Genomic DNA, 22,692 nt, shown 5'->3' on the forward strand with positions numbered 1-22,692 from the left:
AATTCTAGTCAATGAGATATTTTTTCAATGCCAACAAATTTATAACATGAAGACCAATTGTGGTTAAGATCACAATCTAGGGTCAGAGTGCCTGGGCTGGAATCCTGGCTCCATCATTGAACAACTGAGCAACCTTAATTTTTATATGCCTCAGTTTCTCATCTATAAAATAGAGATAACAATAATATCTATTGCATACAATTGTCACAAGGATACAAAGAGTTAACACCCATAAAGCATGTACCACAGATGCAGGGATATAGAAAGTGTTCAATATATATATATGTTGGGTTTAACAACTTGACTGTCCTTCAGCTGGGTAACCTTCTACCTAGAGTTGAAATGGTTGCTTGTTCTTGGCTGCAGTCTCTCAACCTTACTTTTCTGCTCAACATGAGAAATATTAAGCCAAAAAAATATTTTTTCTGAAAAAAATTCTGATTCACTAAATGTATTAATTTGAAATAACATTTTTCTAAAATTGAATTCAAACTCATTTTAATAGAAAAAATAATAATAGCAGCAAACGTGTATAGCTACCATATATAAGCACTTGACATAAATTATTTCATTTAATTTTTACAATCACTAAGAGGAACAATTACTATCAATAACTGCATTTTATAGATGAGGACAACTTTGGTTGGAAGACTTTATAAAACAATTAGAACAGTTCCAAGCACTATGTCACAACTGTGGTTATCACAGCTGGGTTGTGTGTCAGTGACCAAGAGTGTCAAAGGATCTTTATTTCTGCTGAAGAAACAGCTTACCAGACATGGTAGTGGTGATGTGGGAAGAGTCTCAACTCACCTAACTGTTTTAGTGGAAATATCAGTAGTTGACAGAGTGGAGTTCAGCTACTTATGATGAGTTACTCATCACAAGTCATCAACTACGGAGATTGCAAACAACAATTAGAATTTGTCAATGCATGTAACAGACACTTTAAGACCTCCCCAGAAACTAAGCAGTGGCTGGAAAGGATGGAGAAATATGTACTTTTACAAGAGACTGAAATTTGAACCAAAGAATTTTAGGTTTAAATGTGATGTGGCCTGAGGACATTTGGGTCATAGATATTGTATGACAACTTAATCAGTTCTACTAATAAAGAATATATTCATCTACTGCATGCAGGCTTATTGCCAGAGTGTGCCAGCCATCCAAGATGAAGAATTAAGAAACACAGTCCTAAATAAAAAGCAGAGTATTACTCAGCCTAGTATAAGCAGCCCAAAAGCCAGCAGCATTGCTTAATGGGATTATGTTTAATCTGAAAGGACACCACTAGAGATAATGTAAAACATCCAAAGGCCTGAAGTGGCAGTGAAATTATTCAACTCCTGGACTGGAGGAGCTTTTAATCAGGACCCCTGGAATGCTGCAGCAATTTAATAAGTTTAAATTGGTTTCACTTGGATACATCCAGATTTGTGTTGCAGATGTTATTCCACCCAAATCTCCTACACAGGTTCATCAAAAAGGGGATCATGCCTAAGCAATCTGTGGAAATTAAAAAAGAAGTAAATGCCAAAACTCAAATCTAGAAAAAGAGGAAAGTGTCAGATAGAACAGTTTACCAAAGAATAAGCCTGTGAGTGTGCTGCCTTTACTGCTGCCTTTAGACTAAATAAAATGTCTGTAATGCTTAAGCTTACTAAGTCATTCTTTGTTTCAATTTATTAAATGTTTGTACAACATTTTAACATAAAAATGTTAATATACATACATGAGATAAAACTATAAAAATCAACACAGTCAAAAATGGTAAATTGAAATGGATTCAATAGAGGTGCAGAGACAATAAGAAATGTATAGAGTGTAAATGTAAATGTAAAATGTTGGTCTTCATGCAGAAGAGGGAAGAGGCAATTTTGGGGGGTCAGAGGTTCTGCATAAGCAATCTCTGTCCTTAAGCTGTAGAACAAAATCAATTCACATCTATACTCCTAAACTGAATTAGGATTTTAAATACATATCACCATGTATAAAAGAACTCATCTCCTTTCCAAACAGGGAACACTGAACAGGGCAAAAATTAGTTGATTAATTATTCATCAGCATTGCCAATGTTCTTACAAAGAAGGAAATACACAAAGCAATCACCTATATTTTCTCACTTTCACAAGGGCATTTGCTAAGTGCCTATTAAATGAATGTAACTAATCATGGTATATCAGTGCAAACTGAATAAATGCATCAAAAATCAAATCACCAATCCATTCAACCTGTAAAATCCAGCAGGTGGTCTGAAGAACATTTAAGAATAACTAATATACTGAGCAACCTTGATCATCCACTAAATAACCTTCAGCAAGAGCCTTAATTGTATGCAGGTGCAGATAATTGTACCCAAAATAGTTAAATGGCCACATCCAAAGGTATTAAATATACATAATTTTGAAATGAAGGATAGAAGAAAAAGAAACTAACCTTTATCCCTAAGGTCTAGGACAAAATACATTACTCCAGATCATAAACAACAATGATTGCTAAGGCATTAACTTAGGTCAGTCTAACACCAAAGTTAAAATTCTCACTATGTCCTTCTATGTAAAAAGCCATTGACTCTACTATGACTCTTCTTTAATCTTGTCTTACATCTCCTTTATGGGAGCCTTCTTCAAAATCTAACCATTCTAGTTCCCCCAATATCTACACTGCGATGTAAGTTACCATTTGAAAGTACATTCCATGGTCATGGATAGGAAGAGTCATTATCGTGGAAATGGCCATACTGACCAAAGTAATTTATAAATCAATGCTATACCCACCAAGATACCATTTACTTTCTTCATAGAATTAGAAACAACTAATTAAATTTCAGGTGGAACCAAAAAGGAGCCTGTATAGCCAAGACAATCCTAAGCAAAAAGAACAAAACTGGAGGCATCACACTACCTTACTTTAAAATATACTACAAGGCTACAGTAACCAAAACAGCATGGTACAGGTACCAAAACAGATATATGGACCAATAGAACAAAACAGAAGCCTCAGAAATAATGCCACACATCTATAACCATCTGATCTTTGACAAACCTGACAAAAAGAAGCAGTGGGGAAAGGATTCCCTATTTCATAAATGCTGCGGAGAAAATTGGCTAGCCTAAGCAGAAAGCTGAAACTGGACCCCTTCCTTATATCTTATACAAAAATTAACTCAAGATAGAATATAGACTTAAACGTAAAACCTAAAACCATGTAAACCCTAGAAGAAAACCTAGGAAATACCATTCATGACATATAGGACATGGGCAGACTTCAGGACTAAAACACTAAAAGCAATGGCAACAAAAGCCAAAATTGACAAATGGGATCTAATTAAACTAAAGAGCTTCTTCACAGCAAAAGAAACTATCATCAGAGTGAAACAGCAAACTACAGAATGGGAGAAAATTTTGGCAATCTGTCTATCTGACAAAGGGCTAATACCCAGACTCTACAAGGAACTTCAACAAATTTACAAGAAAAAACAAACAACTGCATCAAAAAGTGGACAAAGGATATGAACAGACACTTCCTGAAAGAAGACATTTATGCGGCCAACAAACATATTTAAAAAATCATCATCACTGGTCACTAGAGAAATGCAAATCAAAACTACAATGAGATGCCATCTCATGTCAGTTAGAATGGCAATCATTAAAAAGTCAGGAAACAACAGGTGCTGGAGAGGATGTGGAGAAACAGGAATGCTTTTACACTGTTGGTGGGAGTGTAAATTAGTTCAACCATTGTGGAAGACAGTATGGAGATTCCTCAAGGATCTAGAACCAGAAATACCATTTGAGCCAGCAATTCTATTACTGGGTACATACTCAAAGGATTATAAATCATTCTACTATAAAGACACATGCACACATATGTTTATTGCAGCACTATTTACAATAGCAAAGACTTGGAACCAACCCATATGCCCACCAATGATACACTGGATAAAGAAAATGTGGCACATATACACCATGGAATACTATGCAGCCATAAAAAGGATGAGTTCATGTCCTTTGTAGTGACATGGATGAAGCTGGAAACCATCATTCTCAGCAAACTAACACAGGAATGGAAAACCAAACACCACATATTCTCACTCATAAGTGGGAGTTGAACAATGAGAATACATGGACACAGGGAGGGGAACATCAAACACCAGGGCCTGTTGTGGGGTGGGGGGCAAAGGGAGGGATAGCATTAGGAGAAATACCTAATGTAGATGATAGGTTGATGGGTGCAGCAAACCCCCATGACACATGTATACCTATGTAACAAACCTGCATGTTCTGCACATGTATCCTGAACTTAAAGTGTAATAATAACAAAAAAAGAAAGTACTGCAATGAGCCTTCCAGATTCCTGATGGTATAATACAAAAATATCTCTACCCACTTCTTCTCTCAAAAATCACCACCCAAAAAATCAATGACCGAGGAAGGAAATACAAATCCACCTTGAAAAAAATTCTAGATGATGTCTGTAATTCCAAACTACAAAGTATGAAGACAGAAAGAATACAAGGAAGAGGTATAATTACTTAGCATAGAGGAGGAAGAGCAATCCTAAGTACCTAGAGGGTAGATGTTTTGATGGATTTGACCTCAGCTGTTCCAGTTTCCTTATCAATAAAATGAAAATAATAATAACATAAAACATTATTGTGATAATCAAATGAAAAAAGACATTTGGTGTGGGTATAGATATGGGATATAGAGACGCTACAGAGAATCTCACTGCAGAAGTTTACTAGTCGTATCAGAGTTGTTGTAAATGTAGCCCTTAAGCTCCTAAGGACCATCAAGGCTACTTGTAGCCCTTAAGCTCCTAAGGACCATCAAGGCTACTGATACAGATTTGGGAGCTACAACCATACAAATAACAGTTAAGGCTGTGTGGTGAGGTATGTGGGGTACGGAAGGAGTACAGCACATGGGACAAATAAACACTCGATAAGTTAAAATTAATTATAACAATATTTAAAGTAACAGTTACAATAATTAAAATTTGAGAACATAGGACCAGACACTGGACTAACCATCTTACATTTATTTCTCCTTGCTTCTGGGAAAAGCTACGTTTGGTGGATAACTATTGTCCTGATTTTACTGATGAGAAAACTGAAGATCGTACAGTAAGTTTTTGTTGCCATTGATATTATTGTCTTTCCAAGCTATAGCTGGAATGCATGATGATGTGCCACTCAGGTTGTGTTGAGCTGTACTGTATTGGGCTGTGAGAGATATAAGGCATTTTAAAGTCAATTGGCCAGTCAGATGGAAGGATGCAGATATTCAAGCACAGCTGAACAAACAGTAGCTCAGTAATATCTGGAAAATGGAGGAAGAGAATATCTTGAGATAAGAAGAATTTGAGCCATCTCAGACTCCTCCTAGTATATAATGATGACCTCCCCTTGAGGAATATGACTTTAATAAATGGCTACACGCGAACATAAAGGAGTTGGACAAAAAAAAAAAAGGCAAGAACCAACGGTATACATCAAAGTCTGCTAGATAAAGACTGAATGGATGAAATACACCAGAAATAAAACTAGAAAAAAAAATTATTTGTTTACAAAAGATAGCTTCCTCTGTCAGATCAAAGACAAATGAATCTATTTTAACAGAAAAAGTTTAAAAATAAACATATTTATATAAATGGAGTTTGAATCAGTCTGTGTATTTCCAGGGTACTCAGAGATATAGATGAATGTTATCCAGGACCTTAGCATGTCAGAAGATATTTTCAATTAATAAGCCTATAACAAAGCCATGCACTGTAACCCTTTCTCCAGACATGAGTTGTATGAAATGCATTGGCCCATACAGAGGACAAATTTGGAAAGGTGTAGTTTTAGAACAAATATCGGAAAATAATTCGGTCTCGGCCACACTGAGAAGCCTATCAGAAGCCTTTAAATGCTTGAATTATCTTTCTTTCCCTTGCTTTTTCTGTTTTCTCTTCTTAACTTGATATAGACCTTCATTTATTTTCTCCAATATTCATCAAACCTGCTTTCAAGAAAGGATCAATTTTTCACAAATTGTTCTCAAAAGAGCCAACTGTTTGACTAAACACAGAAATCCTAAAATATAAAACATTTAAAAAGACATTTTTTCAATGTAGACCTAGCCAACGTGCACCAGTCATGAATCATCATATCACTTGCAATGTAATCACTAATTCAAACATTTAGTATAAGTGGAAGTATGTCAAAGATGGCTAACCAACCATGAGAAATGGAAACTTCCTGTCACAGGGAAGCAGAACCTGAACATAGCATTACTCTGCCTCCCTTGCATTGAGGCGTAGCCACAGGGCTTGATTTTACCAGCAGAATAAGAGCAACAATGATGTTGTTCGTACAATGTGATTTGGGGTCCAAGAATTACAGGAAGATGCTAGTGGGGTTCTGGAGGCTGCCCACCAATGAGAAACATTTGCATTTATAGTTACATAAAAGAAAATAATCTTTGATATTATTAACTACGTAATTTTGAGTTTGATGTTCTTGCTGTTTCGGAAGTGTTGCTAACTTGTTTTCTATGGTTCTGATGTTATTTGTTTTTTGTTTTGCTTTTGATTTCATTTTTTTAACAAAAAGGTTTGATTGCTATAGCAGAATCCCCAAAAAGTATCTCATAGTAGAAAACTTCAGGATGTTGCAAACATGTAAATATTCTTGGAGGCAAATAAATTATGATTTATTGGTTATATGCCACTGCTCAACACATTTCTAAGCATTTTCCATGTATTATCTCATCATAGCCTCACAGTAGACTATAGACTGAACTAGATTCTGAATTCTCCTAATTTCCTCTAACATTTGGCTACAAATTTCCAACTGATAACAAAAACTGCTCGGTTCCTAAAGCCCTATAGGCTGTAACTAGTTGAATTTTAAGGGACAAGACTCTTTCCTGATATATGGGTCACACAGAAAGTTCATCAAACCACCTGATGTCATAACCACAGACATTCAAGCTGCAAACCAGGACAGGGAGTTGACATTTTCACACAGTTGACAGCTTTTCCCAAGACATCAGAACAAGACTCCATGTCACAATGAGACTCTTACCCCTCTTAATGCTACCTTTTTCACTTGACAAGATAATGGTGTAATTGAAATTTCACAGTCAGTAGCTTCTGCAGATAACTTGACAGAACCTGACCTAAGAGATCTGTTAGTATCTGTTGGCTAAATAAGGAAATATCTCTGCTATTGCTAATACTACAAATTGTACCTGGATGAATTCCTCTGGGAAAGTTGAGACCCATATATACAGAAGAAGAAAACAGGCCATATAGCTGTAACAGGTCGTCCTAATTTCCAGTGATCATTTGATTTTTACAACTGGATGACTTTAAGCCTAGACTCATGGCTCAAAACTATCATGCAAACTGGAATTGTCATATAACCATTAATTTTACTTTGTATTTTCCCTTTTTAAACTTTGTATCTCTGACTTGTTAAATTTTCTCAGAAGTCAACTCCTAACACCGTAATGCTGGCCCAACACTTTGAGATGATAGGAAATGTCTATGAAACAGACAGAACTGAACATAATGGACAACTCCAGATAAACGTTTCCTCAGAGCTACTCCCTTTAAACTGCATTTCTCAAATGTGGCTGAAAGAATTTTAACACCAACTCACTAGTTGCCAATCACATCTTCCAATATGGAACCTGACCAGCAATCCAGGACAGGTCTATCCTGGCACAAAGGGACAATCAAAACCTAACTACAGGATGATTGATCACTGATGCTTTCAGAGAAAGATTGTGAAATGAGAAAGGTAAAAGTTGTTGAAATCAAAATGGAGTCACTTGTGGTTGGTTGTGGGGGTTCAGGGGGACCTGACAGAGCCAAAAAAGGCCATGAAGGGAGGGTTCTCATGCATAAATGCCTGATAGAAGAAACTATCACAAAAGATGTCAAAACCCACAGTCATGCACTGAAGCCATTAAAACCTTGCACAAAAAAAATACTTCTGCAAGAACATCTTCCCTGCAATTACGTGTCTAACCTCAGATTGGTGCCACTCTTGTTATTAATCTTTGTAGCCAATGATAATTATCTTAAAACAATGATGTAATCCTCCTCATTTTTTCTTTAAAAAAGCTTAGTCTTTCTTTTCTTTCCTGAATATGCACATAATTTATTATGGCATAGGTATCAGCATCACAATGTCTTACTTCCCCAAAACTATTATTTTCTCTTACAAAGCCTTTGATTGTTATTTAGGTTAAAAATTTCAAGAAATCAAGTAAGCTCAGGATAAAAACCTACATTCTTCACTCGAAAATAAGTGTACAATTCACTGGACTAATTTATTGTTTAGTCAGAATGACCACCGTTTACTTCAATCAAGCAAAAACTCATGCAATTAAAGGGTTTATTAAGTATTCCTTCAGCAACATATAATATGCTTCCTAAAAGAATCTCTATTAATTATAACTCTCTTTATCCCCTTACATTTTCAATGATGCCACAGAATTCCAACAATACATTAAAGATCTCATAGATGGATGCTCAGCCAGCTTCCCCACTGGTCACCCATCAATAGAGCATTGAATGTTTTAGCCAGACTATTATTGAAATATATGGGTCTAAATTGTTAGGGAAGTAAGTGAAAAGGTGATGAACTAGGAAAATAAAGAAATACAAACTTCTAGGTGGTACAGTAAATTAAGAAGTCAAGAAAAGAAAGTAAAGTAAGAGTGAGGGTATGATGGTTTGCTTTTCCTAATAGGTGCAGTTAATCTCTCAAATTTGTTGTTTTTACCTCAATTATGGCTTGCATAAGTTTTGCCTCAAAATACTATTATTCGTGTACTTATCTCTCCTTTCATTTTATAAGTTATTAAAAAACAGGGACAGGTTCTTGTTTATCTTTGCATCTTACTCAGTTTTTAACAATGTATATATTGTATAGAGTTATCTTGAATGATTCAAATTGAATAAAAATTTCAATGTTTTCAAATTGAAAAACATTGAAGGTAGAGAGGAATCACCAGAGTTCAAGATCTTAAAGGGGTAGACATCCATCAAACTGATCGGAACCCAAGGATGTTTATGAAATGAATGGCTTATTTTTGATGTTGAATGTGATTGGGGGATTTGAAGAACTCTGAAAACAAGGTATTATAGGGCTTGATTAATATTAAGGATTCTTAATTACTAAAATAATGTCTGACGTTGGGAGTAAGAAGGAAATTATAAGATGGGTATTTATTGAAATAAAGGATAAAATATAGATGCTAATGGCTAATAGTCATAAGAAAAAGGACAAGAGTTATGATCAGACAGTGTGGACTTTTCTGTGGTGAACAAGTATAAGCAAACCCACCCAAATGTTCCAAGGGAGCTGAGAGGCTGAATAAAGAGGCTAACAGATCCAGCTTCTCAGAAATAAATATTCAATACAAACAGAAGTGATGTTTTCAGTTGCAAGACAGTGGACCCCCATATCTCCCTCCAGAAAATATTCTTTATGTAGAAAGCTTTTAGGGTGAAACATGGGCAGCTGGTCATATCTTCAGAGCTTCTTGCCAAGACTCATGACAACTGAGAAGTGTACACAGGTATCTTTATAAGGGATTATCTATGCCACAATTAATGTTTAACGCCCTTACTGCAGCACACCTTGGTGTGTGAGGGTCAAATGCCTGTCCTTACAGTGGTTTTGCTTCAAGATGCCATCACATTTGCCATGAAACAGACTGTTTTCCTACATGAACCAATTTTTTTTTTAATGGCCTGGTCAGTGATGGTGTCGTATCAATAGTCTAGACATGATGGCAGAGAACATGGAAATTACTATCTTCATTTTAGTTTTGTAAGAGTTGAAGATTGTCTTGCTAGTAGGACACAACATAAAGACACTCCAGTAGATAAAAGTCAAAACTCTTTGTTGCATAGAACTCCAGTGTAGAGCAGCCTGCCAGTCAGGGCCATACAAAGATTGCTCCCCAGGACCGGGTAGTAGTTAGCTAAGCTGAAGCTGTGAGGGGCATCGGACGTAATGGCAAGCAGTGTTGAATTAACCCGGTTTCTAGGGCTCTGGCCCTGTGGATAAACTAATTGAAATAATTTTAGTTTTCAGCTTCCAGGGCATAGGGGCTGTCTCTATGGAGAAGCAGCAGCTTACTTTCATGCCAGGATTAAAATTCATAGTTGGTTGCTCCGTTTATCTGATCTTCACTTGAGAATTCTGGAGCCACATTAAGGGAGAATCTGAAGAGCATTTGATCAAAGTCCGTATCATCATGGATAAACCTTTAACAAATCATACAAATACAGAATTAAAGTTTTCCCTTGAAGCTTCAGAGAAATATTTTTAGAACATAATAAAGTAAAATTGTTCAAAGTTAGGACTATAAAATATGTGGAATTCCTAAATGTGAGTCTTCAATGTGTTAACTACAGACCTACTGTCAACAGATCCCCTCTTAATTCCAAGCTTACTGACTGAGATGGGACATATCCTGATGATGTTATGTGGGAACTCTGAAGAAATGCTCCTCTATTCTGACCTCTCAAGAGTGCCATCTACACCCTCACACACAGGCGTACAAACAAACTTACAAGCCAGATCTCTGCTAACATTTTTACTGGAGATACTATTTATTGCAGTGGCTTTGATCATCTATCCTCAAGAGGAGATAAAACAATAATGGTCATATGTACAACTATGGTGTTGATTAACTTGTGTATAATATTTCCATAGGAATTTATGAATATATAGAAAGGGTTGAAGTAAGTATATCTTAAACATTTAAGGTTGAAATTCATAAGAAAAACTACATAAACACCCTTAATGCCACTATTAGAGATTTAACACTGACCTAAATACCCACTGATATTACCTAATTTAGCATGTTTTTATGTTCTGATATCGCTATTTTTTCAAATAAAACTTGTGTTTTAGAAAATTGCATTGGACGAATTAAACAGCAAGAAAAAATTCCAGATGATTGCAATAAAGGAGAGACATTGAACTCAATTGAAATAAAAGACGAGACAGTTTTTAAGCACCACAGTGAGCTAATGGAAAAATACTGGAGGATTTTAGGGAGGAAGCTTTGTCAGTGTGATTAGAACCTCTATGTTTGCTAATTGGCACTTATTGAAGTTAGGCTCCAATACTCACACAGAGAGTGGGAGATAGGGGCCCTGTCTTTCCTGATGATTACGTTTCAAGGCATGGCTCCTAGGTCCTTGAGAAAGACATTGCTGGGTTGTAAAACTGGCAAGAAGACTTATATCTAGAAGAGACAAAGAATTTATACTTGCAAGTTTTCTAAAGTAAATGGTCTGAGAAAAGGAATGTTCAGGGACTTACAGTCAGAAAGAAACCTGTCTAGTCAAGCTGAGGGAAACTTTTAAGCCATCTTGTCACCGAAGGTCACTTGAAAGAGAAATTTTTATCCTTGCAACCACATTATAAATTTTAATTGTTTATTTTCTTAGCTATGTGAACTACTGGCCCTTCACACAATATTCATTCATCAATTTACTCACATATGTATCACATATCTACAACCACACACTGGACTTAGCCCAGTAGATTGCAAACTTTTACAAGGAATTTAAATACTGACAAAACAAAGAGAGGAGTAATAAATTACCCCAGGAGAGTAAGAAAAGTATAAATGCCAATACATGTGCTCCTGTAAGTTAAGTATATGTTTAATTTTCACAGACTATGATATTTCAAGTGACTTGCAGGTATAACTTACTATTTTAAAAAAATGAACTGAATCATTTCACAAAAAGTACATTTTTTTTCTAAATCATCTATCTTTTAAATCTACATTTAAAAATCACATGTTTCTGAGGATAAATTCATATTCTGAATTTTAAAAAAATCTTACAGATTTTATAAAACTCAGAGCTATATTTTTCCAGGTATTTATTTCATTAAAGAAAATGTACTTTGTTTGGCTTGTTATTTCCTGGTCTGCTCTCTTCTTGACTTGGATTGCTATTGTTGTTGAAAACTGCCTTTAAATATTAGTTTCTTTGCTTTAGCTACAAGTCATTTTCTTTTTCCTGAAAAGAGGAATTACTTTTGTAATGCACACTTTTTGATGTTTGTCTTAGTCCATTTGTGTTTCTGTAAAGGAATACCTGAGGCTGGATAATTCATAAAGAAAAGAAGTGTATCTGGCTCACAATCCTGTTGGCTGAAAGACTGGGCATCTGGCAAAAGCCTCAGGCTACTTCCACTCGTGGCAAAGGCAAAGAGGAGAGGGTATGTGCAGAGACCACAGGACAAGAGAGAAGCAACACAGAGAGGGGAAGTGCCAGGTTCTTCATAACAATTAGCTCTCATGGGAATGAATACAGTGAGAATTCCTTCAAGGGAAGGCATTAATCTATTCATGAGGGTTCTGCCCCCATGACTGAACACCTCCCATTAGGCCCTACCTTCAACATGGGGAGTCAAATTTTAACATGAGATTTTGAGAGAACAAATATCCAAAACATAGCAATTTGTTCATCTTATTTTCCCTCCTAGCTCAGTCAAACTAAACCACAGGTGAATTTGGTTGTAGGTTCTGGTCTTCTCGGTCATTCTAGAAATGGAAAAGTCACTTGGCAGTATGACTTTAAAGAATTCCTGCTGTTGACTAACATATACATATGTAAACAATCCATTATTTATTAATGAAAGCCAGATTCCAAAAAGACCAAAGAGAGAAGAGAGGTGAATATCTATCTTTGGAGCTGAGATTCTTAAAAGAGACTTTTACAGAAAATGTTTTTAAAACTCATTTATTTTCACTAAATGTACCCATAGTTATTAGCAACGAATACACTGGGATGTAGCAATGGAGATGCAAGAAAAAAAAAAAAAAAAGGCCGTTTTCTGCTTAATTTCAAAACAATAAGAATTTCCCTGTGTCCCTTATATTTTTCAAACACTAACACTTTTTGTATCACCTGGGTCCCTTACATTTTGGAAACACTTTAAAACATTTACATTACAATGTGATGGAGTGGCATCACATTGTAATGCTTGGAATGCGTATAAATTACTTTACAACAACCAAACCAACTAAACATACACTGATATTTTATACCACACATGTATTTATTGAATTTTGCTTCTTGTTATATGAGATACAAAAAAAAAGGCCTTATAAATTATTGAATGCCTAACAAAATAACTGAACTTGACGATTTTCTTAAACTACATATAAAAAATTCAAGCGTTCTGAGAGCTAGGCTTTTCATTTCAGTGGTAAGGGGGAACAATTTTAAGACAGAAAACAAGTGAAATTTTTCATATATAAAGGCGAGGTTATTGATGTTTTAAATGGTAGCTGCGATATGATTAGAGTGTCACCTAGTGGTGAAGTGTATTAGACCAGGTGTGTTTCTGCAGTTCTCACAAGGCAGTTCCTTTATTTTCCATCTGTCTAGGAACCGAGTGAGTTGCATTGCCTGAGTACAAGATAAAGCATCAGGAGATGGTTGTAGTTCTGATGGGAGAGCTTCCAGACAACACAGAGGAAAAATACATTCAACCTGAAAGCTAACAATGTAATTTTATAGTTTCTTCAAACCTGGAAGTCTGGAGGTGATTCAGAGAAGCCCCTGAGGCCATCTGGTCATTTCTCCCCACTACCTTCAGGCAGTGATTCTGGCCTTGCAGAAAGTCAAAGATTTCACTAATCTACAAAAACAATAGTTTGTTGGCTTCCCTTAGAAACACTTACCAATACTGAATGACTCTCACTGCCTGGAAACGTGTCCGCATTTCTAACTGAAACTCAGAATGTTATAATCTAAATTATTTTATCTTGTTTTTTCCTCAATGAGATTAGAGAAAGAATTAGACTAGCAGCCTTTCTACTTCCTAACAGTATGTCACCCTACTTTGGGTATGTTCATCTTGATTATCGCAATCAAATACACAAGATGTGTGGTTTGCTCTCAGGCTTTCTTCTTAAGATTGTAACACTATTATTCTCTCCTCTGACACTTGTCAGAATTTCTGCCTACTTATTTTTATTCCTAGTATGTAGTGCCTAGCACAACGTGACCACACTGCAGTCATCTAATATTTATAGATGAGCCCTTCCCAACTTAGTTACATCTCTAGCCATCTTTCCTTCCTCTTGTGCTTATCTGAGATATGTTCAACAGAAGAAAATAGCCTAAGTATGTCTAGGACTTGCAATGAGTATTGTTTAAATGGGTTAAGAGCAAATCATCCTCATTTTCACAACCCATCAAGTTGGATTTAAACAAAGTGCAGAGTAAAAGTGGCAAGTAATGATTTATTAATGAAAAAAGTGTAAAATCTTCGTATTTTCTTATAGTTTCTATAAATATGAAGATAAAACCCTTACTGCCAGAAATGACAAAATCTATCTGGTGTTTCCTCCTACAGGGTATTAGCCATGTTTATACCTATATCCGCCTTTTGCTCATTGACTTATAATATATATGCCTTTGTTACATGGTTTCTGGGTTTTGCTGTTGCTCCTAGAATCAAATTCCTAACTTCATGTAAAAATATTAATTCATTCGACCCAGAGTTTTATAAAGATATTGGCTGCTCTTAGATGTTACATAAGATCTTTCAAAGAATCAAGCTTGTATTGGTTTTGCTGCTTTTGTTGCCACTTAGAATCACGGACCTGTAAGACACTTATATCTGGAACCAATTGTTCATTTTTTGCCAACTCAAACACACATGAAATGGCAGGTAAACACCCTGGCATCAAAGAAGAACAACCCTAAAAAATAAATCATTGGCCGGGCGCGGTGGCTCAAGCCTGTAATCCCAGCACTTTGGGAGGCCGAGACGGGCGGATCACGAGGTCAGGAGATCGAGACCATCCTGGCTAACACGGTGAAACCCCGTCTCTACTAAAAAGTACAAAAAACTAGCCGGGCGCGGTGGCGAGCACCTGTAGTCCCCGCTACTCGGGAGGCTGAGCCAGGAGAATGGCGTAAACCCGGGAGGCGGAGCTTGCAGTGAGCAGAGATCCGGCCACTGCACTCCAGCCTGGTGACAGAGCGAGACTCCGTCTCAAAAAAATAAATAAATAAATAAATAAATAAATAAATAAATAAATAAATCACTGTTATTTCAAGAGATATGTGAAAGAAGACTTGTGAAATTGAGTTATGTACAACAAAAACCTGAGTAGGATGACATAAGACCCCCCAAAAATATCAGCTAAAGAAATTCTCATCTATATCTTATAGCATATTCTATCATGATTGTCTTCATTTCTCTTTGACTAAAAAAAAAATACATGCAGGGGGATGAGGGGTGGGGAGATGTTGATCAAAAAATATGTAAGTTCTGTTAAATAGAAGGAATAAGTTCAGGAGATCTATCGTACAATGTGGTGACCAGAGTTAGTAATATATTGTATTATTTTAAAATGCTGAAAGGGTGAATGTAAAGTGTTCTCATCACAAAAACAATAACTATCTGAGGCAATATATAGTTAATTAGCTAGATTTAGTCATTATTGCATATATACTTTGAAACATCATGATGTACATTGTAAATTCATACAATTTTATATGTCAATAAAAATAAAAGATAAATACATAAAAAGAGGGGCCTAAAATAAATAGCTTGGGAATGAAGTTTCTGGAAAGAATCCCCCTACCCCAAAAAACACATTTAAAGTCCAATTCACAAAATGTTCCTTAATATCTGTAAATCACTTTTAAAGCCTAAAGTTAACTATAATGTTTAAAAAAGATGTGTAGTTTCTTGTTCAAACAAAACAATTACAAAAACAAAAAAACCTAGAAATGAGAGCAACTTTTCTTTAACAATCAAATCATTCCTTATTGAATTGAAGGTTAATTTCAGCTGTAAGAAAAATATCAATAAGTATGAGCACATACTTCTACCAGTACATGTAGAAAACTGTAATTTAATTATACCAATCTGTTTCCCCCACTACTCTAAGTCTCTGAGGGACTTTGTCTTATTTTTCTTCATATCCCCATCATTGAACATACTATCTGTCACAAAAATTCAATAAATGTTTGTCCAAATAAACTACACCACAATGCTTATTGAATTGGTGATTAGAGTCAGAAAAGCCTTGAGGTTTTTTTCCTCTTAGAAATGCAATAATTGACAGAAGTTGGTATTCACATTTTGTATCTGATATCAAACTTTACATCGGCGTAACATGTAGATCAAAAAATAGTCAAGACTTTTGCTTCATTTTGTACATATTGAATTGAACCTTACAGTAATAAAAATGGAATGAGAAGTTTCTTTTTATTCCCCTAATATGTCTCAGAAGTTCCTACCTCTGAGACTTTGGTGACATTCATTTTCTTAGTCCAGTAAATATCTCTCCCTGTCTCAGCACCTAGTGTTGCCTACAACTATTATCCAACACTCAAGGCCCAACTCCAATCGTACTTCACCCATGAAGTATAGCATCATGTTCGTAAGCCTTGAATTCAAATGGAACAGAGTGTAACTCTCCAAGTTTTAATTTTTCAACTGTAAAAAGTATGCCATTGTGAAGAATACATTTTAAGCCTCTAACACTGTAGCTGAAAATACATATTTCTGGCACTTTATGTTTTGGGGTATATGATACCATAACTGACACTTATATGCATTCAACCAACTAGTATAAATCTCTGGACTTTAGCCCCAGAATTTACCTGCTAACTTTATTTATCTGGCTGTTAATGTTTTTGTCATTGTACCCTTGTCTTGATACATGCCTTTTTGTTGAGTTTTGGCTTGGCTTATTGAACTTTATTCCTACAGTCTCCTCAATCTTGTTAATTTGTGGTCATTCTTGACCTTAGGTGAAAAACTCCTCCTCCATTTCCAATACCTTGTACTATTCCCTTCAGCTCCCATACTATTAGGAAAGGAGAACTTGGGGAGTAAGCACTGATCTTTGAGCAGTCACTCTCAAAGTGAATCTAAAACCTTGCCCAAATTAGATAGAGACCAAACCTCTCCTACTTATAAAGAGTTTTAACTTCAAGGTAGAAGGCATATACAAGCCAGAGGAAATTCCAGAAAGCTAAGACTTCTAGCAAGACGATTGGCCCCAGCACTGTAGGAGCAGTATAAAAGATGAAAAGTAAAGAGAACTACTACTCCAGATAATCAGAAAAAGAACAACAGAGGACAATATATTTGAGTAGAGACCAGAAGGAAGTCACGATGCAAATCATGTGATTACCTGAAAGATAAGCAGTTCATGACAGAGGAAAATATATAATTTCTGGACATTGAATCTTTTTTTATGTTCCAAGGGTAACAAGTAGACTAGTGGGCTGGAGAAGAGGGAGGCAGGAGAAAGGGTTTAGGAAAAAGGTCAGAAAAGCCAGCTAACCTAAGGCCTTGTAGGTGATGGTAAAAACTTGAGATTTTAGGCTAAGCATGTTGGGAAACTATTAAAAGGCTGAAAATATGAAAGTGACATGAACCAATTTACCATTTGAAAATAACTCTGACTTAAATATGCGCGTAGGATTCAAAATCTCACAAATAAGGAAATCATTCTGGTAGGCACAGATGACAAGTGAAATCTATAAAAACCAACAACAGAATATCAAATGTTATATCGAATATACACAAAAATAGGTTATTTTCCTCTAGTATTTTACTAAGATTGACTATTTCAACTTAATATTCAGGAAAGTATAAACTGTAAGTATAGGCTTATTACTTTACTTTTCTTCAATTTACCTTAAATATTTAGTAAGTAAAATTAATATGCATAAACCTAAAGAAAAATATTTTCATTAACACTTTTGAAGGAAACATTTAAATTTTTCTTAACCAACTCATTTAATTAATACATTGAGTATTGTGAAAAAGTAAACTTGAAGTATGAGAACCTGAATGCTCTTTTCCACTTAAAGGGAAAGCAAAAGTGTAAAAATGGATTAACTAATGCTGAACAGGCATATAAAGAGTAGTAGAAAGTGTAGAAAATGAAGAAAGTTAAACATTTTTATCAAACATATCTAAAATAGATGATATACATCTGATAATAAAATTTGACCATGAAATATAAATAAATGGAAGGAAAAGCACAAAAGCTAAGGATCAGTTCTTCTGAGTCTGTTACAAGATAAAGTAGAACTAATCTTTTTTTTTTTTTTTTTTCCGAGACAAAGTCTCACTCTGTCACCCAGGCTGGAGTGCAGTGGCGTGATCTCGGCTCACTGCAACCTCTGCCTCCAGGGTTCAAGCGATTCTCCTGACTCAGCTTCCCGAGTAGTTAGGATTACAGGTACCCGCCACCATGCCCGGCTAATTTTTGTATTTTTAGTAGAGATGGGATTCACCATGTTGGTCAGGCTGGTCTCAAACTCCTGACCTCTGGTGATCCACTTGCCTCAGCCTCCCAAAGTGCTGGGATTACAGGCGTGAGCCACTGTGCCCGGCCAGGACTTAGTTTAAAACTTAAAGCATATGGTTTAGAGTCCTTCTATTACTACTTCTGTAAGGCCAACTTCTGTTTATCCTTCAAGGGCCAGCTCAAATGTCACACATCAAAGTCTTTCTTGCCTATCAGCACTCTGCCATAATAACCCTGTTAATACTTTCTTATGTTTATTACAGCTCACTAAAAGCTGAGAACAAGGCAGTAGAGCTCAAAGAAATCCCTCACAAAACATTTAGCTTCCACTGTAGGACACACTGCAGCAGCCTGCCATCTGAAGGCTGAGAACTGAACGTGATATCTGAGAGAAACGCCCGTTAGGAACTCTGAGCTTTCAGAGCCTCTTCCAAACATTGAGAGCTTGTCAACAGGAGAAAGAGGAAACTCACTGGCCAGAAAGCTGCTTGATTAGCAATAAAGTGTGACATGATCTCTTGACTCAGGTGATCAGATTCCAAACCCTACTGAAAGGAAAATTCAAATTCTCCTCTTAATATATTTAAAACGAATGGCAAACTAAATTTAACTTAAGTTGTAACAAAATCTAAATCCAACTTAACCACACATTATATTGATTTATCCACATCAAACTAAAAGCCTAACAAAAAGAGAGGCATTCCTTTTTCTGGGGGTAAATATTACTTACTTCAGTCTCTACTATTCTTTTAAACATAGTGTCAAACATACAATAAAAATTACAAGACACTCAGAGATCCAAGAAACTATCATCTATTGTCAAGAGCAGAAATAGTCAATCGAACGAGAACCAGAGATAAGTCCATTGTTGGTATCATTGGACAGAGACTTTTAAAACAAACTGATAAACATTAAAGGTGAATGAAAAACACATGTGAATATATAGTAGTTTCAGCAGAGAGAAAAGAACTATACAAACAAGTTATATGAGAGGGCTAAAGGTGAAAAAAACACAATACCAGAAATAATTATTTTTATAGACTTGAAAAAAGACTTCACACAATGGAAGAAACAATCGGTAAACTTAAAGAAAAACATAATATCAATTATTCAACTTGAAAGAGCAAATAAAAGTGAAAATAAAATAAAACAGAATGAGATGTGGGGCAACATCAAGTAATCTAACATGTTTAATCAGACTCTGACAAAATAGGGAAAATCATGTAATTGAACAAATATTTAAAGAAGCTTATTATTGTAAGCTAACAATTTTTCCAACGTTGTTGAAAAACAAAAGTGACCGAAATACTCCAAAAGCTGAGTGAATTATAGAAAGGTAAACACAAAATAATCACACCTACACACATTATAATCAAATTGCTGAAAACAAATAATAAAGAAAAAATCATAAAATCATCCAAAGGAAAAAGATGCATTATATGTGGAGAACCAGTAATAAGAATAAAGGTTTAGTGCCCATCAAAAAAAATGAAGTTCCAAAGACAAAGACATTACAAAATAAAGTATTAAAAGAAAAAAAATTAGTCTAGAATTCTTTAACCAATGAAAATAACCTTCACAAATGGAAATGAAATAAAGATATTTTCAAAGAAACAAAAACCAAGAGAATTGATCTTCAATTCAAATGTGTCCTACAAAAGAAATACTAAAAAAACAAACAAACAAACAAACAAAAAAACCTTCAGGCTAATTAAAGGGAAATGATGACAAATGGAAGTCTTCATCATAAAAAATAACATCCAGCTGGGCACGGTAGCTCATGCCTGTAACCCCAGCACTTTGGGAGGCCGAGGTGGGTGAATGACCTGAGGTCAGGTGTTCGACACCAGTCTGACCAACGTGGCAAAACCCTGTCTCTACCCAAAATACAAAAATTAGCCAGGCATGGTGACATACACCTGTAGTCCTGGCTACTCGAGAGGCTAAAGCAGGAGAATCACTTGAACCTGGGAGGCAGCAGTTGCAGGTGAGGCAGGATCACGCCACTGTACTCCAGCCCGGGTGACTGAGCAAGACTCCGTCTCAAGAAAAATTAATTAATTAATCAATTAAATAAAAGAAAAATTAAAAACACCAAAAAGGTAAGCATGTTGGTTAAAATAAAACATATCTTACTACTGCACATGTTTATTTTAATACATGTTTTTAATTTTCTTTAAAATTTATTCACTACTAGTTAAAAATAACATTGCGTGATTCATTCTCATAGACTTTAGATATATGACACAAGAACATAAGTTGTAAGGTTTTGAAGGTAGAATGTGGTAAGATAAGATATATATCTTATAATCTCTAGTGTAACTACGAAAATACAACACAAAGAGATGTAGTGAAAAAGGCAGCAAATAATTACCAAAATTCATCAAACACCACCTAGGAGCTATAAATTTTATTATACTTAAAGTATAACTTAATTTTTAAAAATATTACAAATATCTCTGCATTTGAAATCAGAAAACACAACTAAATTTAGGTTTCTCTTGATAGTCAAGGTCAAAGTTTTTGTACGGGGCTATAAAATTGTGATACATCAAGAAGTTGCAGGGTATACTACTGAGCTCCTGATCATTAGAACTAATTATTCCAGACAGGTATGTTTTTCTAGGCCATGTGACTGTGTTTTATAAATTTAATCTATTAAAAAATGAAAGAGAATTTTTACAAAAAGACAGCTATTAAAGTATTTTTTTTACATGCATCACTATCCTATTTAGCTATGTTTTCCAAGCCAAGGGAGGCAGAATTTTTTTAATTTATATATGGCTCCACAGATCAAGCCCAGTGAGTTGACCTTAGTAATACTCAACAGGTCTTTCATGTAAGAAATAAAATAAATGTGTAACTGTGACAATGATATTCTTATCCTTAGCAAACTAACACAGGAATAAAAACCACGTGTTCTCACTAATAAGTGGGAGCTAAATGATGAGCGCACATGGTCACATAAAAGGGAACAACACACACTGGGGCATGGTGGAGGGTGAGAGGAGAAAGAGGATCAGGAAAAGTAACTAATGAGCACCGGGCTTAATACCTGGGTGATGAAATAATCGGTACAACAAACTCCCATGACACAAGTTTATTTGTGTAACAAACTTGCACTTGTATCCCTGAACTTAAAATAAAAGTTAAAAAATTAAAAATCACTAAAGATTAAAAAAGATGTTTTCATATCTTTGGAAAAACATGTATGCATACAAAAGGTGATCACGGAAAGAGCAAATAAATAGATGATGTGTATGCAATATGAGTACTCCTAGATGTCTCATAAATGAAGTAGCAGTGTGAACTTAGTCTCATCACTTGATAATATATAAATCAAATTAAATAATTGAATACCTTAGTTCAAGAAATCTGTGAAAAAAATCAATAGCATTTGTTTGATATTTTAGACTGAAAGATTTCAATAGTTTTAGGCACTTGAGAGTTACAATACTGGCAATGTCACAAATGAAAACGACACTTATCCACTGAGAAGAGCTATAGGCCATATTGCTTTTCCAGAGCATTAAGGTAATATCTTTAGATAAACTTCCCTGCAGTGATGGATTTATTTATAACCAATTCTTAGGTCATTAAATGTTCCGAAGTGATATAGAGGGAGTTTGTGTTATAACTCCTTTCAGGTTACAATCTTTAGGCTCTACTATAGGTTTTCCCTTTTAAAAGAGAGTGATGGCCTGAAGAGTATCTATCTGCTATCTCTCCACCCATCCATCTATCCTAATATTTTTGGAATGATTTTTAATGTATGTGCATTTATTAATAATGTTAACTCTCTTGCCGTAAGTCCCTGGAAACAAGTAGAGGACATGGCATAGGGGAAGCTGGATCAGAGAAGAAGAAATAGAGAGCTGTTCCCTTCCTCCCTCTCCCACAGTGGGAATATGGGAGGATACAAGAGACCAAAGTAGTATAAAAGGGCAGATTCCAGAGTTTTCAGCTTTTCCCCTTCTCAAGGCTTAGCTCCATATGGGTGGTGTTTCTCTCCAATCATATATGGGAGTGGTCAAGAAACAGGAGGTCCACTTTTGCCATATCTAGGGAGGCCAAGGCCTTTAGAAGAAATCTACCATCCAGCTAAGTGTTATGTCCATCACAATATACAACTAGTAGTACAAGTGGCAGAAAAAGGTGTCTAATAATAGAAAAAAAGCCTGTGCAGTACCCTGATTCCTCATGGCTTGCACAGGGCATATTAATGATTCAGGGGTTCCATGAACCCTGGTGAGGGAACATGAAGGGTGTAGGAGATTTCAGAGGCTGCACTATGTGAGAGAAACATGAATGGCTTTGGTCATAGGTGCCACCCACCACTTTAAAATTGGCAGAGAAT

At 35.6% G+C, this 22,692-nt stretch overlaps 1 long non-coding RNA gene across 1 annotated transcript; it reads left to right on the forward strand.

Moving 5' to 3' along the window:
* The first annotated feature begins 9,115 nt into the window (after nt 1-9,115).
* Nucleotides 9,116-13,942, forward strand: LOC110740727. The gene is made up of 3 exons (XR_002515751.1): nt 9,116-9,141; nt 12,127-12,256; nt 13,432-13,942. It is a non-coding gene; the product is annotated as an uncharacterized LOC110740727 (long non-coding RNA).
* Nucleotides 13,943-22,692: the final 8,750 nt, after the last annotated feature.

This window comes from Papio anubis, chromosome 9 (assembly GCF_008728515.1).
Source record: "Papio anubis isolate 15944 chromosome 9, Panubis1.0, whole genome shotgun sequence".
Classification (NCBI taxonomy): Eukaryota; Metazoa; Chordata; class Mammalia; order Primates; family Cercopithecidae; genus Papio; species Papio anubis.